Genomic DNA, 17620 nt, shown 5'->3' on the forward strand with positions numbered 1-17620 from the left:
TGCTTTCTTCTAGTATAGAGCTGCTCTGTTATCCTTCCTTTTTTCTTAAGAAAAAAAATGCAATGAGGTATTTGTTTTGAGGAGAAAAAAAGCATTTCACATATATAAAATATATTGTATTTTATATATCCTATAAAAGAAAAGGTGGGGGGTGTCATGTGGGTAGCTCAGTCAGTTAAGTGTCTGACTTTGGCTCAGGTCATGATCTCACAGTTCCTGGGTTTGAGCCCCATGTCGGGCTCTGTGCTGACAGCTCAGAGCCTGGAGCCTGCTTTGGATTCTGTGTCTCTCTCTCTCTCTCTGTTCCTCTCCCACTAATTCTCTCTCTCTCTCTTAAAAATAAATAAGCATTGGGGCGCCTGGGTGGCGCAGTCGGTTAAGCATCCGACATCAGCCAGGTCACAATCTCGCGGTCTGTGAGTTCGAGCCCCACGTCGGGCTCTGGGCTGATGGCTCAGAGCCTGGAGCCTGTTTCCGATTCTGTGTCTCCCTCTCTCTCTGCCCCTCCCCCATTCATGCTCTGTCTCTCTCTGTCCCAAAAATAAATAAAAAACGTTGAAAAAAAAAATTAAAAATAAATACGCATTAAAAAAATTACAAAAAAAAGTAAAGGTAGGTCAAAGTTGGAACCTACTCATCTTTGTAATGCTACCTTAAGTTTATGATTGATAGGAAGAATGTTGTATTACATAAAGAATATTTTTGTTACCTTGAAAAAACAAATACAGAATTTTATGTTATACCATTTAAAATATAAAATCAAAAAACATTAGTGTTGATAAATGGTTATTTATGAAGCTATCTTATATTATAAGCAGATGATTTTTAGCAAGTCAGCTTCCATCTCAAATGCAGTATATATGTTTTTCTTAACATGAAGTAAGAGAGCATGAGAACAGAGAATTCTTTGGCGACCAAAAATCATGTGATCAGTTAATTTGATTATATTTTCAATTGAAAGCATTTGTTATTAGAAACTCTGAAACCTACTGACAGTAAGATATAAAAATTGTTTTAAAAGATAAGCTGCAGGACCCTGGGTGGCTCAGTTGGTTAAGTGTCCGTCTTCAACTCAGGTCATGATCTCACAGTTTGTGGGCTTGAGCCCCATGTCGGGTTCTGTGCTGATAGCTCAGAGCCTGGAGCCTGCTTCAGATTCTGTGTCTTCTTCTCTCTCTCTGCTTCTCTCTCTCTCTCTTTCTCAAAAATAAATAAACCTAAATTTTTTAAAAAAAGATAATAAGCCAAACAAATACAAGCCAGTGTATTCATTAATTATTTTATATTTATGAAGCTTCTACTCTGTATGTAAAAGCCGAAGGAATAGATGTCTATGTACAGGTGATTGTATATAGTGTGATAAATGCTACGATTAAAGTCTAACTGGGGCACCTGGGTGGCTCAGTCAGTTAAGCATCAGACTTCTGCTCAGGTCATGATCTCGCAGTCTGTGAGTTTGCTGACAGCTCAGAGCCTGGAGCCTGCTTTGGATTCTGTATATCCCTCTCTCTCTCTACTTATGACCCCCTACTCATGCTCTGTCTCTGTCTCTGAAAAATGAATAAACCTTAAAAAAATTTTTTTAAGTCTAGCAAAAGGGTCCATGAGACCATCTAGAAGAGACATCTAGCCAAGACTGACTGGTCTAGGAAAATTTTCTAGAAACTATTGCATCTAAGCTGAGTCTGAAGAAGAAGAAAAAGAAGAAGAAGAAGAAGAAGAAGAAGAAGAAGAAGAAGAAGAAGAAGAAGCATGCTGGTGAATAGGAAGGAAAGGGAAAAATGCATTTCAAATAGGTGATTAAGAGATGAGGGCAAATGTGACAAAAGGGAATTGCATGGGAGTATAAGCTGTAAATGGAAGTGAAGAGACATAAAAATGAGACAGTAAAGGCTCAAATCACCAAGAGCACTTTAGGTCACTTTAAGGTGTTGATCCTAAAAACAGTGTAGCGTCATTCAAAGAAGTTAAGCAGAAGTGCCAATGTCAGCCTTACATCCTTTTGCACTGAAGGAATGGAGACAAAGATGTTTCTAACCAAGGGGAGGGAAAGCCTGGAGAGAAGGGAGGTGATCTTCCCCGCCCCCCCTTAATGACTACTATTATCTCTATAAATTCCTGAAATTGTCTCCTGTGAGTGAGGAAGAGGAGAGTGGAATAGTGTGTTTATGGAATGTGGTAGAAGACTGAAAATACCATCTCCGGGGAAATAGGACAGAGAACAGACCAGGGAACCTGTAAGAAGTGATTGTTTCACAGTGTAGAACTACCACGTTAGTATGTCTTGGCACTGGGTGGCCTACTTTTTCTCCTTGCTGGGAAGTCTGTAGGAAAGGCCAGAAAACACTGCCAGCTAAGCCCAACAGCATAGAAATTTCTTTGTTAGGTGGATCTGAAATTTAGGTTTTACTAGATATAGGAGGTAGACACAAGGGTTAGGATGTTGGATTTTGGAGAGCAGCCAAGATCATGAATTATGGGATCTTGACCAAATCCAGGAGGGAGTGAAGCAAAGTGGGGCAGATAGATGGATGGATACGTAAAGCTGTGTAGGCTAGAATGTGTGTAGAAGGAGTGAGGGTATGAGAATCTTGAAAGGTTAGAAGGGTGTGTTGCAAGTATTGACTATTGGAGTTTAAAACTCTAAGGGTGGAAGAATTGTGGGAAAGTTCAAGAGATTCACCTGAAAAACTATTAGACACAATGATATAATTTTGTAAAAGAGCACAGTGAAAATTCATTTGAAGAATCAATAGTCTTAAAGAATCCCATCATTTATTCATCTGGGATTTATTCACCAGGAAATAATTTAGGATGATACAAATATTATTAACAACCTGGGATGTTCATGAGAGCCTTGGAAGTAATAGCAAATGACTGCAGACAGCTTAGAAGTGCAGTAACAGAGGACGGCTTAAATAAATTATGATAAATCAAAATATTTGCGGAGGTATAAATTGGTTGACCCTTTATCGAAGCAGTTTGACCTTGTCCATCAGTTTTACATACAAATGCCACTCAATCAGGAAATCCTGATTGAAACTTTTTTTTTTTAAACGTTTATTTATTTTTGGGACAGAGAGAGACAGAGCATGAACAGGCGAGGGGCAGAGAGAGAGGGAGACACAGAATCAGAAACAGGCTCCAGGCTCTGAGCCATCAGCCCAGAGCCCGACGCGGGGCTCGAACTCACGGACCGCGAGATCGTGACCTGGCTGAAGTCGGACGCTCAACCAACTGCGCCACCCAGGCGCCCCTGAAACTTCTAAAAGTGTACCCTGCAGATATATTTATACACATGTAAAATCAAGAATGCACAGGAAATTTGTTGCCACATTGTTTGTAACATAAGGTGCCAATCAGAAGGGAATTGCCTGGGCACATGATACTACATCCATTAAATGAGATATTATGAAACTATAAAAACTAATGGGAAAAATCTTTACTGATGTGAACTGCTTTGCACAAATCAGAGCAGAGTGTGTGGTACAATGCCATCTTATAAAAAGTGGGGAAGTCCATACATGTATTTACATATATATTTATGTTATTTTTAGATAAATTCATGAGAAAATAATAGCATTAGTTGCTGGTGAGAAGAGAATTCAGGTGGTGAGGGGAACAGCAATGGAGAAAGAACTTTCATAGCCATTTTATCATATATCTTTTCATTCTGTTTGAATTTTGAACCATATGGATAGAATAAGACAGACTGAGAAAGACAAATGTGATATGATTTCACTCATATGTGGAATCTATATAAACAAAACAAATGAATAAACAAAAAGCACCTATAAAACCTATAAAACCTATAAAACACAGAGAACAAATTGATGGTTGCCAGAGGGAAGAAGGGTTGGGGGATGGGCAAAACAGGTGAAAGGGAGTAGGAGATACAGGCTTTCAGTTATGAAATCAGTAAGTCATGGAAATAAAAGATACAAAATAGGGAGTGTGGTCAGTGACACTGTAATAGTGTTATATGGTGACAGATGGTAGCTACAGTTGTGAACATAGTATAAAGTAAAGAGAAGTTGAATCATTATGTTGTACATCTGAAACTAATATAACATTGTGTGGTAAGTATACTCAAACAAAAAAATTAAACAGAAAAAAAAGAATGTATTACCATTTGAAAATTTTAAAAACCAAACTATTGAGGTAACAAATCTAAGTATAAATTTAAAATCTTAGGGGTGCTTGGGTAGTTCAGCAGGTTAAGCGTCTGAGTCTTGATCTCAGCTCAGGTCTTGATCTCAGGGTCGTGAGTTCAAGCCCTGTGTTAGGCTTCAAACAAACAAAGTAAAATTTTATTTTAGTGACCTAGAAATATATGCAAAATAATGAGCTTGCAGCCAGGGGAATAATTATAAAAGTGTATGTATACACATACACATAATATATATATATATATATATATATATATATATATATATATATATATGTATATATAAATACATAATAAAGGCATTGTAAAATGATAAGAAAGTACACTCCAATATATATTTAGTGGATATAACAGGTTATAAGATTGGATTGCAAGCAATTTTTATTCTCTTCTTGTAAAGTGCATCTCAGTGCATGTACATTATTTACATATGGCTTAATTGGAGCAATGTACCATGGATTTCATTACTGGAGGGGAAAGTATTTTTTATTTTTTATCAATTTCTTATTTTTTATTTTAGAGAGAGAGTGAAAGCAGGGAAGAAGGAGAGAGAGAGAGAGAGAGAGAGAGACTGAATCTTAAGCCAACTCCACACTCAGTGTGGAACCCAACACGGGCTCAATCCCACAACCCTGGGATCATGACCTGAGCCATAATCAAGAGTTGGACATTCAATTGACTGAGCCACCCAGGCACCTAGGGGGAAAGTATTTTTTAAAAACACTTTTACATAATCCCTGAAACTCCATCCTTTCAAAAATAGAAACCATGTTTTAGATAGTTTGCAATAAAATTTAATAAAGATACATGTGTGATCTATAACATCTTTTATTTGAATAAAAGACCAATCTTGACAGATGTACCTACTAAGAACTTTTATATGTTATCATAAATAAAATATATTCGCTGATATAAATTAAGAGAATATTGTAAGAATGAGTCTTCCAAAAGAAATCTAATGAAGAATAATATAGATTGTTAGAAGGCCCACATAATTCAAAACTAAAATGAATGGCCATTCTGTTTTACATCTTCAGCATAATTGACAATAAAGAAATAACTTACGTTAGACATTTAGATAAATGAGCATATCCTATAAGTGCAGTGTCTGCAAAATCTTGGTCTTGTAGGAAGCTAGGAATTTTAGTAAAATTTTAAAATAAAATTTGAAATAACAATCTATTTTTTCACTTGCTAATTCACAAGTCTATTAAATGTATAGTCCTGAAAGAGATCAAATGCAGAAATTAGACTTGTCGATGGCACAACATAATTATTTTTTAAGTTTATATTTAGTACATCTGTTATAATTTGAATTATATTCTTTGTATCTAATATCCTTTAATTGAATGTTTTTAGAAACTTTTGTTAACGCCTAAGTACTAAGATTATATAGCTTTTATTCCCCCCCCCTTCCCGTCTTCCCTGTTATTAGCATCTTGCATTAGGGTGGTACATTTGTTAGACTGATGAAACAATATTGATATTGATATTAACTAAACTCCATAGTTTATATTAGGGTTCTCTTTATGTTTTATATTTTATGAGTTTTGACAAATGTATAATGACAGGTATCTACCATTATGGTATCATATAGAATATTTTCACTGCCCGAGTAATACATTTGCCCGATTACAACACCGTTTTCTGTTCCTGCCAGCAATGAAAGAAAAGTTCCTGTTGCTTCACTTCCTTGCTAGCATTTAGTGCTGTATTTTGGATTTTAGCTATTGTAATAGTTGTGTAGTGGTATATCACTATTGTTTTAATTTCCAATCCCCTGTTGACATATAAAGTTGAACATCTTTTCACATTCTTACTGGTCATTTGTATATCTGCTTTGGTAAGTGACTATTCAGGTTTTCCCATTTTTATATTGGATTATTTGTTTTTTTATTATTGAGTTGAAAGAGTTCTTTGTGTAGTTTGGATACCAATCATCTTTCAGATATACATGTTGGAAATACTTTCTTCCATTTTGTGACTCATCATTCTATTTTCTGAAGAGAGCCTTTTCCAGAGCAGAAGTTTTATTTTTAATAAAAGTCCAACCTATTTTTTTTTCTTTCATGGACTATGCTATTAGTTTTGTGTCTAGAAAATTACCACCAATCCTAGATTTTCGAACCGTGTTATCTGCTAGGAATTCTAGAGTCTTGTATTTTACATTTCAGTTTTGTATCTGAGAAGTCATCAGTAAATTAGATTTCCAGCTATGTTGTTGTCTAAGAATTGTATAGTTTTGCATAATTTTACATTTAGGTCTATGATCTATTTTGAATTAATTTTTGTGTAAGATCTGTGTTTAGATTCATTTTTTTTTTGCATGTGGATCTAGTTTTTCCTGTATCATTTGTTTAAAAGCCTTCATTTAAAAAATTAGTATTTTTTTTCTATTTTCTGCCTTTTTAGTCCCACTCACAAGTTGCACAGATTCAAGCTCATCTCTACTCTTACTCCAGGTTTTTCTCCCACCGTACATACCATAGTTAAAAAAAAATCTTTCGTGTCTTTCTAACCACCTGTCCAATGGAGGAAACCCTTCCATAGAAACCCTGAAAATCCTCATAGTGTAGATGACAACCTCATAAAGCAAGCCATCTTTGTGTTGAATAACTCAAGTTATAATTCATTCATTCAACATATATTGCATACTCATTGTTGTCAGATACTGATTCAAGAAGTTGTATTTTATGTAGCCTATAATTACAAGATCTTGGCTCCATACTCTTGAGCAATATACAAACATCCATTTCCTTTTTTAGATCTTTGAGTTTTATATGTATTAGAGTGCTTCTCACTCCTTGCATCAGTTTAACACTGTCCTTTTCTTTCAAACATCCCTAATAACATTGATATATTGATATCAGGGTGAAATTTCATTTTTTGTGCTTCTCTCAAAATACTATTTACTGAGAGATAAACATATCTCTCTAGAAGTCATCCATCTGATAAAATGCACAATGGTCTGTTTATTCTCTATGACCTGGACAACATCCCTAATTAATTAAGCCTTAAATCATTGGTATTTTTGCTGCCAAAATGGCATAATGCACCATTATATTAAATTCATTATGAAATTAACTTTTGCCTGGGAGTCATATTCAATACTGTTTTGTAAGTATGGAAAATCTCAATAGGAAATGCCTTGAGGAGGAAATGTAAGAGTAGGGGACTAATTTTACTTGACTAATTTTAATTGAATTGAACATTATTCTAGGGTATACAAAGAAGGAGTGTACTCTAATAGGAAATGCTGGATTTGACATTGGGAAGACCCAGGCTTAGAATATATCTGGTACATATTAGCGTCTTGTCCTCAAGTAAGTCATTTAACTTCTTTGAGCATCAAGTTACTCCTCTTTAAGATAACAAAGATATGAATATTCTTGTCCCATCCATCTTCTATTGAGTTTTGAGAAGTTAATGTGGAAACATAAATGAAAATACTTTTGTTAAATTTTCTTAATGTTTATTTTTATTTTTGAGAGAGAAGGAGAGAAAGACAGAGCACGAGCAGGGCAGGGGCAGAGAGAAAGGGAGACACAGAATCTGAAGCAGGCTCCAGGCTCTGAGCTGTCAGTACAGAACCTGATGTGGGGCTTGAACTCACGATCCACAAGATCATGACCTGGGCCAAAGCTGGACGCTTAACCGACTGAGCTACCGAGGTGCCTCAGTGAAAATAATTTTTAAGTTAGGTTCCCTGAGGAATCATTTACATACAATAACAATCACACTTTTTAGTGTATAGTTCTCTTGGCTTTGACAACTCATAGACTTACATACACACTACCACAGTCTTGGTATACAACAATTCCATCACCTCACCTATTCCCACTGGCCTCTTTGTAGCCTACCTTTTCCGACTACTAGTCTACTTTGTGTCCTATAGTTTTGCCTTTTCCAGAATGTTATATAAATAAAATCACACCAATGTGGCTTCCTTCACTTTCCCTAATACTCTTTGAGACTCGGTCATGCTGTTGTATTTATCAGCAGTTTGTTCCTTTTTCTTGATATATGAAGACATTTTTTTAATTGTCTTAAAATCCATTTTGTCTTAAAATCCATTTAATTGTCTTAAAATATATTTTAAGAAAAAAATTAGAATCATCTTTTTTTATAAAAGACGTGATTGAATTAAATCACTTGATTGAATAAAGATCTACATCCTTAGCATAGAATATAGACAATAGCATTTTAATAGTTCTCTTAAGCCCTGCACCAGGACTTTGGAAATATTTATGTCTTTCTTTTCAGATGAAAACTGAATTCCCAAGGGCATAGTTTTCAAGACATATAACTTTGTAATGTTTGTAGTCATCTGGTTTGAGATGAAATTAAAAACAGGAGGTGGTTTTCTTGAAACATGTGGGATTGAAAGGCCAAGGTGTGACTGATTGTGAGGGTTTTTTTCCTGTTGCCAAAAAAAAAGCCTTTTTGAGCTGAACAAGAAAGGTATAAAATTAAAGTAATTGCATGCTTCAGATTTTAGTAGCAACATGAAATCTCGCTGGCAATTTGATGTTTTACTGACATCGTGGCCTGCTGGCCTGTTGTGAGATACATCAGATGTGAATGCCACTTACTTTTCCAATAATTCTCTGAATGATCTTGTGGAGTAGTTCTTATGATACACCAGCAGTGCACCAGCAGAATGCCAGCTTGCGTTCCAGAGCCTGCCTCTTGAAAGCTGAATGTTATTCCATGTCCTTTTTTGTTGTTGTTTTTCCTAATTCACTAGTCATTGTGTATAATTATACGTTAGAGGGATGATTACACACCAATGAATTACAATCAAACTTGGCTTGTTAGTATAGAAAGCTTTGGTTGTTAATCACGATCATTTACAAGGAGCTCACCCTCCGAAATGCAGATGTCATGGTAGACTTCCTCAAATCAAACCATGTTGATGTCTCAGAAAGGATGTTTCCTTGCTGTGAGTTCATCATTGTCGGTTTTCTGTAACATGGGGCATTGCCTCTTTACTTTGAGATTCTTTTGTGAAACTAGGAAAAGTAACATAGGCGTTGTATCAGAAAGTATGTTTTCTCCTAAAAGGTAAATTGATATCCAAATTGTTTTTTTATATAGAAAATCAAATTATACCACACCTGGTAAAAAAAAAAGTGTTGAATTAGTATATCAAAAAGTTATTGATGTAAAAAGAAATATGGATTTTAAAACATAGGTTTTTTTTTATTTAAAGTTTTTTAAAGTAAAACATAATAACAACAAGGATTAGAAGTTTCTCAGTCTCCCAAATGCCACATTACCATAAATTTGGACACATAGGATTGTAATACAGCTAACATTCTACAAAAATAAACAAACAGGCATTTTATAGGGCAAACCTATTTGAAGGATGCAGGATAGACATTATATATCCTAAATGTGACTTTGGGCAAATTTCTTAACCTTTGTTAGTATCACTTCTGCATCTGTAAAATGGGGGTACTAGGCTTTCTCAACAGATTTTATAAGGATAAAATTAATTATATTGGTAAAGTTGTTAAGGTATCTACTTGGCTGTTTAAAAAAATACTATGGGAACATTAGTTATATAAAATAAATCTCGTAATTTGGGGAGTATACTGAATTACAATACTTGGACAATGACTTACACATAGAAACTAGTGTGTCTGTTATATGGAATTGCAAACTTCTCGGTAGAAACACTTTTATGGCTTTATTAATGATTGGTACTTTATTCTTTAGCCTTTTCTAAAAAAAATATTCTATAGTTTACCCTGGATTGGCTAATTTCTTTCTACTGAGCAGTCATGTATATATGACTTGGAAAAATAGCTTTTTCCAATTCATTCCTTCATTTGATAATTCAAATCATTTACCATTTATTCAGTCATTCAGAACCTCTTGGGTCTTTGGCTACATAATATCTCTATGTGTAAGGTTTGCTGCCTCACATTTTCTTTGTTTTAAATTTATTTATTTTTGAGAGAGAGAGAGAGAGAGAGAGAGAGAGAGAGAGAGAGAACGAGCATGAGTAGTGGAGGGGAGAGGGGGGAGAGAGAGAATCTCAAACAGGTTCCGCGCGTCAGTGCAGAGCCCCATGTGGGGCTCAAACTGATGAACCTTGAAATCATGACCTGAACCAAAATCAAGAGTTAGACCCTTAACCAACTGAGCCACCGAGGTGTCCCTCATTTTCTCTTTTAAGAGAGATAAATACATGAAGTTTTAATAACACAAGGGGAAAAACGATGGCAAAAAAACGATGAAGATAAAAGTCCCAAGGGAATTCAGAAAAGTGGAGCTAATTTCTGAGTTTGGTAAAGGCTTTAAATTGAGCTGAAGAAGCGGTAGGTTTGGGACACAAGGAGAATTCCAGGCAAAGAGAACTATGAAATCTTAGAGGTCAAGAAAAGTATTCAGTGTTTTGGAACCTAGTCTATTTGACTAGAATACAAAAAATACATAAAAGAACTGGGAGAAATAAGTTGGAAAGAGATCAAATCATAGAGAGATTGGCATGCAAGTGAGGCGGAGAGGGCAGAGAGGAGCCTTCCTGTCATGTGTGGTCAAATCTGAAAAGAAAGTAGATGTGTTCGATCATTTAGTGGAATCAATCTGGCCACTATTTAGAGCTTGGATGAGAAAGAAAAATATATTTTGACTTCTACATTCTATCCCCAAATCTCTCCTTTATTCTGACAGCTCCAAAAACTTTATTTTATTCAGAAAATCTTTTATGTTGATTACCTACTAGTTTCCACACTTTCAAGGATTTATGTTAATGGCATTGTCTTTGAAACAGTGCTGCAGATTCTTCTCACGACATACCACAATCCCTGACCTTGGTGAGTCACAGCTTTCGTTCTTTTTCAGCCCAAAATGAAGGAACAAATTAGGAAGCTTTAAATTAATTTCTTGTAGTTCTGTACATTCTTGTACACATCTACGAGGCTGGAGAGGTGGGAGGAGAGGAGTGGTCAGGTTCCTTTAGCATATCTGTATATTAATAGCTTGATTTATTTTTGTCCCCTTCTGCCTTTTGAAAATGCCTTATTCAGGATTTTTTCAAGAGTTAAACCCTCTGGGCACCTGGCTGGCACAGTTGGTGGAGTATGTGGCTCTTGGTCTCACGTTGGTCAGTTCAAGCCCCATGCTGGGCATAGAGCTTATTTAAAAAACAAAAAGAGAATTACACTGTCAGTGTGTAATGTAATATTTATGCTACAAGTTCTTAAGAAGAATCTAATTTAGGGGCACCTCGGTGGCTCAGTTGGTTAAGCATCTGGCTTTGGCTCAGGTCATGATCTCGTGGTTTATGAGTTCTCATGGTTTATGAGTTTGAGCCACACATCCGGGCTCTGTGCTGACCGTTCACAGCCTGGAGACTGCTTTGGATTCTGTGCGTCTCTCTCTCTCTCTGACCCTCCCCAGCTTGCACTCTGTATCTCTCAAAAATAAATAAACATTAAAAAAATTTAAAAACAGAAGAATCTAACTTATTTTAACAAGTTTTTTTTATTTTAACTCCAATATCAGAAACATACAGTGTTACATAGTTTCAGCTGTATAGTGTAGTGAGTCAACACTTCCATACATTACTCAGTGCTTATCATGATAAGAAGAGTCTAATTTGAATTCTACCCTTGAAAATCAAAGAATGTCAAAGAAAAAGCTTTGCATTTAGTAGATAATCCAGTTAAGTTAATAATGTTAGAATACATTTGAGTCTGCTAGAAGGGATGCCTTAGATCTTAAAAGCTAGTAAGAATAATAAGAATAATAAGAATAGCATTTAATAGTCTTAAAATACTTTTATCAAGAGCTAAGTGAAACTGTGAAAGTAAATATATGCAGTTAGCAATATTTAGTACAAAATACCCAAATGCAAATTATATTTATTTATTACTTTTAATAACAAGTCTTTAAACTGTCTTTTAAACTTTGAATGTTTTAAAGAATGAAATTTTCCACTTTATGCAGTCTTTTTGCTCTTTAGAAGACTAGTCATTACATGATAAAGTATTTTAAATATAATATCCAGCATTCTATGTATTTAATTCTTTTGTGTGTATTCATTTGGTATACAGTTCTTTTAAGAGTGTCCTTTGAGTTTACATTAACTACTATAAATCATTTTAAATTGAGAACATCTCAACATTTTAGCCTATTCTATGAAATCATTGCCACTTCAAGACATGAAATTTATATATTTATAGGCTGTAAACAATCATTATTTATCTTACATTTATTATATTGATCTAACACATGAAGCCTGCATATTATTCAAAGAAGTTCCTTATCTATGGACTGTTTAGGTTATTGGTATTAATATTATTACAAATAATGTTATCACCTTTAAGGTATTACAGTAAAATTAATTTAAAAAATCTCTGCTTAAAAGAATAAAATAAAATTTGGTTCATTAATATGAAATTCTTTTTCCTACTACTTAAAATGACTTCTAATTCAAGGAGTCATTATTTCTGGTGCATTAAGAATTTCTTCATTATGACATTCTCTTTATTATGTGGTGTAGGATGAAATAAAAGATTTTTTCTTTAATTAATTTACTTTATTCTAAATTTCTTTAATTTATTCTTTAAAGAAATAATAAATTTCTTTACTTTTCTTAATATTGACGCACAATATTATGTTAGTTTTAGGTGTTTACCAGTTTCACCACTGCAGAAGCCATCTTTACTACAATATTTAAAATGGGGAAGAAATGCAGAGTTAGGAGTAATTTCAACTATTGGCTAGAGATTATTTCAAAGTAGAAAGGTTAAATCACCTGGGAACAGAATTTTACCTGACAGTACCACCCACTTCAGGAGTTTCATGCTTGTGCCCATAAAAAGTCCTATTGTTATTTGCCCAAAAGTTTGGAAATCCTTGAAATTGTTTGAGAAAAACAAAACAAAACAAAACAAAAAATGCTTTTAACAAAAGTGTTAAGAATCCTTTAGGGAAAGTAAATTTCTAATTCATTTTCCCCACTAGCAACGTGCATTAATTAGTAATAATCTATTGTTATTACTAGGAAATTGGGTAAGTGCGCATTTATGAGTAAATTGAATGGTGCTCAGTGCATTTTCTATCTCTTTAAAAGATTGTATATGTAGAATAAGTTCCTCCAATGAAATTTCAAATTCCATAGTTACTACTTATGAAGTATCTTTGCAATTGTAGTATATGATAATCTCTCAGGCTTTATCTTGGTTTTAGTTTATCTTGATTTCTTGATTTTTGAAGATGGCAAGTCCAGTCTGGACTTGACATTCTCCAGATGGCAATCTCCAGAACATTCTGCAGATGTTCTTCCTACAAGTGCTGCTTGCTGAGGAAACTTTGATTTTTAGAAGTATCTTTGTTCATTTAAACTAAGTCCTGTGTAATGACTGTGATATACACTGTGCTCTGTTATATTTCCTTGAAGTAAGGAAATAGAAAAACTACTGATACAAGGGTAGCTGCTTTTTGAAAACATTTAAAAATGTATAAAATGAGTTTAGACAGATTGTAAAGGTATCTAATATAAAATTTATGAGGGCAAAAAGCTCTAGCTTAGTGAAGAGCTAGAAAGATAGAGAAGTGTTTTGACATATACAAAAATCAGTTTCTTTTATGAGAATTGTGAATTGTGATAAATTGTTAGCTGATAATTTAGATAATTAGCGTGAAAAGAAATTTCTGGTAAAGAACAGGTTTTTTTTTGTACCTTGTAGCTAAAGAAATTATTGGAGATAAGGTCTCTAGGATTTTTTCAAATTTTTTAAAATGTTTATTTACTTTTTGGGAGAGAGAAAGAGACAGAGTGTGAGCAGAGGAGGGGCAGAGAGAGAGGGAGACATAGAATCCGAAGCAGGCTCCAAGCTTTGAGCCATCAGCACAGAGCCTGATGTGGGGCTCAAACCCACAGACCATGAGATCATGACCTGAGCTGAAGTTGGATGCGTAACCGACTAAGCCACCCAGGCACCCCAGGGTCTCTAGGATTTTTTAAAAACCTCACCACAATTGCTGTTGTCTCATTACTTTCAAGTGGATCAAGTCAGTTAGTTACATTAATGAATAAACACTTTCAAGAAAGTATATTAGGTTGGCATCTTCTCGGTTAAATGCATGATATATAGAAATACTAAGTATTTAGTCAAAGGAGTCACAATACAGAGGATTTTCAATTTGGCATTAAGGTTAATTATACAAGGTAAAATATAAATCAGTTTAAAAGCTCAGAAAGATTATGCTAATAACAAGCATTCATTCAACAAATATTTGAGTTGTTACTGCTGTGTGTCAGTAGTGAAATGGTGGACAGCAATGGATACAGTTTCTGCCTTCCTGGATCTGACAGTCTGAGATCAGGGTAGTTGTGAGGGGAGACATATGAATATATGAAACAGTCCATAATGTAATTGACACTGAGGAGAGGTAAATGGCATAAAGGAGCCTGGGGTGGAGATTTTTGACCTGGATGGAGTGGTCCAAGTCTATGCTGATGAGAATGTGACAGGAATGATATTCTATTTCATATGTACAATTGATTATGTTTATCAAGGGAAAGTTAACATTGAATTATTTCTAGATAAGACTTTTATCAACCTATTAAATAGTCAGAAAACACTTTTCAAGCATCCACCTCCATACACAATGTCTTAACTCTTTTGTAGAAAATCGGTCTTGCTTTCCAAAAAGATCAAAATCAGGAAAGTTGAAGTATTTTACTCTTCGGCTTTTAAAAAATCTCATCAAATTGCTATTCCTTCAGCTCTTTTATCATTCTTCCCTGAGGTTAACAGAGAGGCTTACTAGATAATAATCTCTAAAGATTTTGAGCCAATGTCTTATTTCCCCCAATACCTGAAGGTTCTTGTCTCACATTACTATCTTTTCCAACCCATATCTATCTACAACAGTATCTTTATTCCCTCCTTGCTTCATTTCGCAAATGCATTTACTCTAGTTACAAAGATATCCACGGAACCAGAGCAAACACATTTGTTGTGCTCTCCCAGGCTTCTGATGTGTTACTGATTTGGAGAAAATTTTGGAGCTATGTGATGATGTAGCAACTGCAGAAAGGAGTACAACTTTAGAACGAAGTTTTAAATCAGTTTGAAACATTTTCAGTTTGAAAAGATCTGGTAGGTAACTGCCATATCTCCACCTGGACTTCAGGTGTAAATACATCTGTAGCAGAACCAATTCTGCAGCATTTGATTTTCACGTGGTGAATATTAAGCCATGGTTTTGGAAGGTGAGGTGATCCAGAAAGATAATAGGCAATAAGAGGAACACTGGAAGGGCTTCCTATTCCATACACAGAGTAAAACGTTGTGATAAAAGCTTTGGAATCATTCTTTGCTTCTCTCTGATTCCCTTATCCCTTTGGAAGGTACAAATTGTACTTATACTTTATTTTCCTGATTAAGTCTCAACTCTTGCTATTCTCGTTGTCTACATGATGGCTGTATTTGTCATTTTAATCTAACTCACACATGGCCTTCTATTTCTTTACATTGCTCACGTATCCACATCTATTTTTTTAACCACATTGTTAGTGTGGGGAGACTGTGTATCTTCTGCAGCATCTAACCCTGTGTCTTCCTCACCATAAACACTCTCTATCTATGTCTAAATTTAATAATGGGGGCCTCCAGTTCCCTGGCATAATCACTTTATGCAGTGGCAAAAATAGTAAGCAGTTTTTGAAAGTTGGATTTCAGTGAAAGAATTGGATTACAGCTTCACGGAAAGGGATTTTAGCATTTCATCTTGATTCTCACAGCAAAGACAATATTTCTTGCATTATTTCTTATAAAATGACTATCAGCAATATCCTTAACTCCCATCAGGATTCAGAGGAAGATACGACACCTGTCAAATAGGCTTAAACAATAATTGTATCTGACCAAGCAATTATAAGAATTAAAATCCTTTTTTTTCATAGATGAGGAATAATTTTCATTAATTTTTTATTGTTTCCAACTAAAATGTTCATTGAAATTTTAAAAAATTTCACAGATAAAACTTTTTTTTTCTTTTTACTATTTTAAGACTCCCTTATGAAGTCTTGGTGAACAATTATCAATTAAAACCTTTGTCAATACAGAATATGCATTAATGTTGTCAATTACAAATTTGATTTTAAAACCCAAGATTTTATACATGTTAATATGTGTGTAAGTTATTTTTCGTAGTAAAATCCACCACTATGTCCCCTCAGAATATACTGACAAAGATCATAAAGACATCCTGATTAAGGTAGTAAAAATACTGCCCCCAATGGTGAAAATTGATTGCCAAATGGAGGAAAGACAATGATGAATAAATTAAAAATACAAAGCAGTATAAGATGTGCTCTGACAGAGGGAAGCAACTGAGTGGCATAAGAGAATAGAACAGGAAATCTAATTAAATGTCTAAATGAAAATAACTTAAAATAACTTTAATATCCAGGTTCTATGATAACCATTTTCTGCACAAGCCAAAATGCTAAGTAGTCCATCAATATCCCTACATTTGGGAATTGTCTATTTTTGCCTTTGAAGTTACAAATGTTTGCCCTTATCCTTAATAAGACAAATCAGAATCCTTAGGGATAAAAACTGTTCCTCTGGATCACTTTTGCAATGCTGGTGGGAATGCAAACTGGTGCAGCCATTCTGGAAAACAGGATGGAAGTTCCTCAAAAAATTAAAAATAGAACTACCTTACAACCCAGAAATTGCACTACTAGGTATTTATCAAGGGATACAGGTATCCTGTTTTGAAGGGGCACATTCACTCCAATGTTTATAGCAACACTATCAACAATAGCCAAAGTATGGAAAGAGCCCAAATGTCCACTGATGGATGAATGGATAAAGAAGATGTGGTATATATACACAATGGAGTATTACTCGGCAATCCAAAAGAATGAAATCTTGCCATTTGCAACTACATGGATGCAACTAGAGGGTATTATGCTAAATGAAATTAGTCAGAGAAAGACAAATATCATATGACTTCACTCATATGAGGACTTTAAAATACAAAACAGATGAACATAAAGGAAGGGAAGCAAAAATAATATAAAAACAGGGAGGGGGAAAAACATAAGAGACTTTTAAATGTGGAGAACAAACAGAGGGTTACTGGAGGGTTGTGGGAGGAGGGATGGGCTAAATGGGTGAGGGGCATTAAGGAATCTACTCCTGAAATCATTGTTGCACTATATGATAACTAGGATGTAAATTTTAAAAAAATAAATAAAAAACTGTTCCTCTGTAACTTTATTTTTTTTGTTTAAATATTCTCCAATTTTTATTAAAAAATCTCTTGATATTATTTTAATGAGTTTTCTAATTAAAGTGACCATGCACCTGTTTGACCAGGACAGTCTTGGCCCTCTCTCATGTGCGCTTTCCTGCTCTCTCTCTCTCTCTCTCTCTCTCTCTCTCTCTTTCTCTTTCTGGCACAGTTTCTGCCTTG

At 34.7% G+C, this 17620-nt stretch overlaps 1 protein-coding gene across 18 annotated transcripts in view; it reads left to right on the plus strand.

The window, feature by feature from the left end:
- The window catches only part of RALYL (RALY RNA binding protein like), a 711896-nt gene that overhangs the window by 251721 nt on the left and 442555 nt on the right, over positions 1 to 17620 (plus strand). The gene's annotated exons all lie outside the window — the stretch shown is intronic.

Source organism: Prionailurus viverrinus, chromosome F2, assembly GCF_022837055.1.
Source record: "Prionailurus viverrinus isolate Anna chromosome F2, UM_Priviv_1.0, whole genome shotgun sequence".
Lineage (NCBI taxonomy): Eukaryota > Metazoa > Chordata > Mammalia > Carnivora > Felidae > Prionailurus > Prionailurus viverrinus.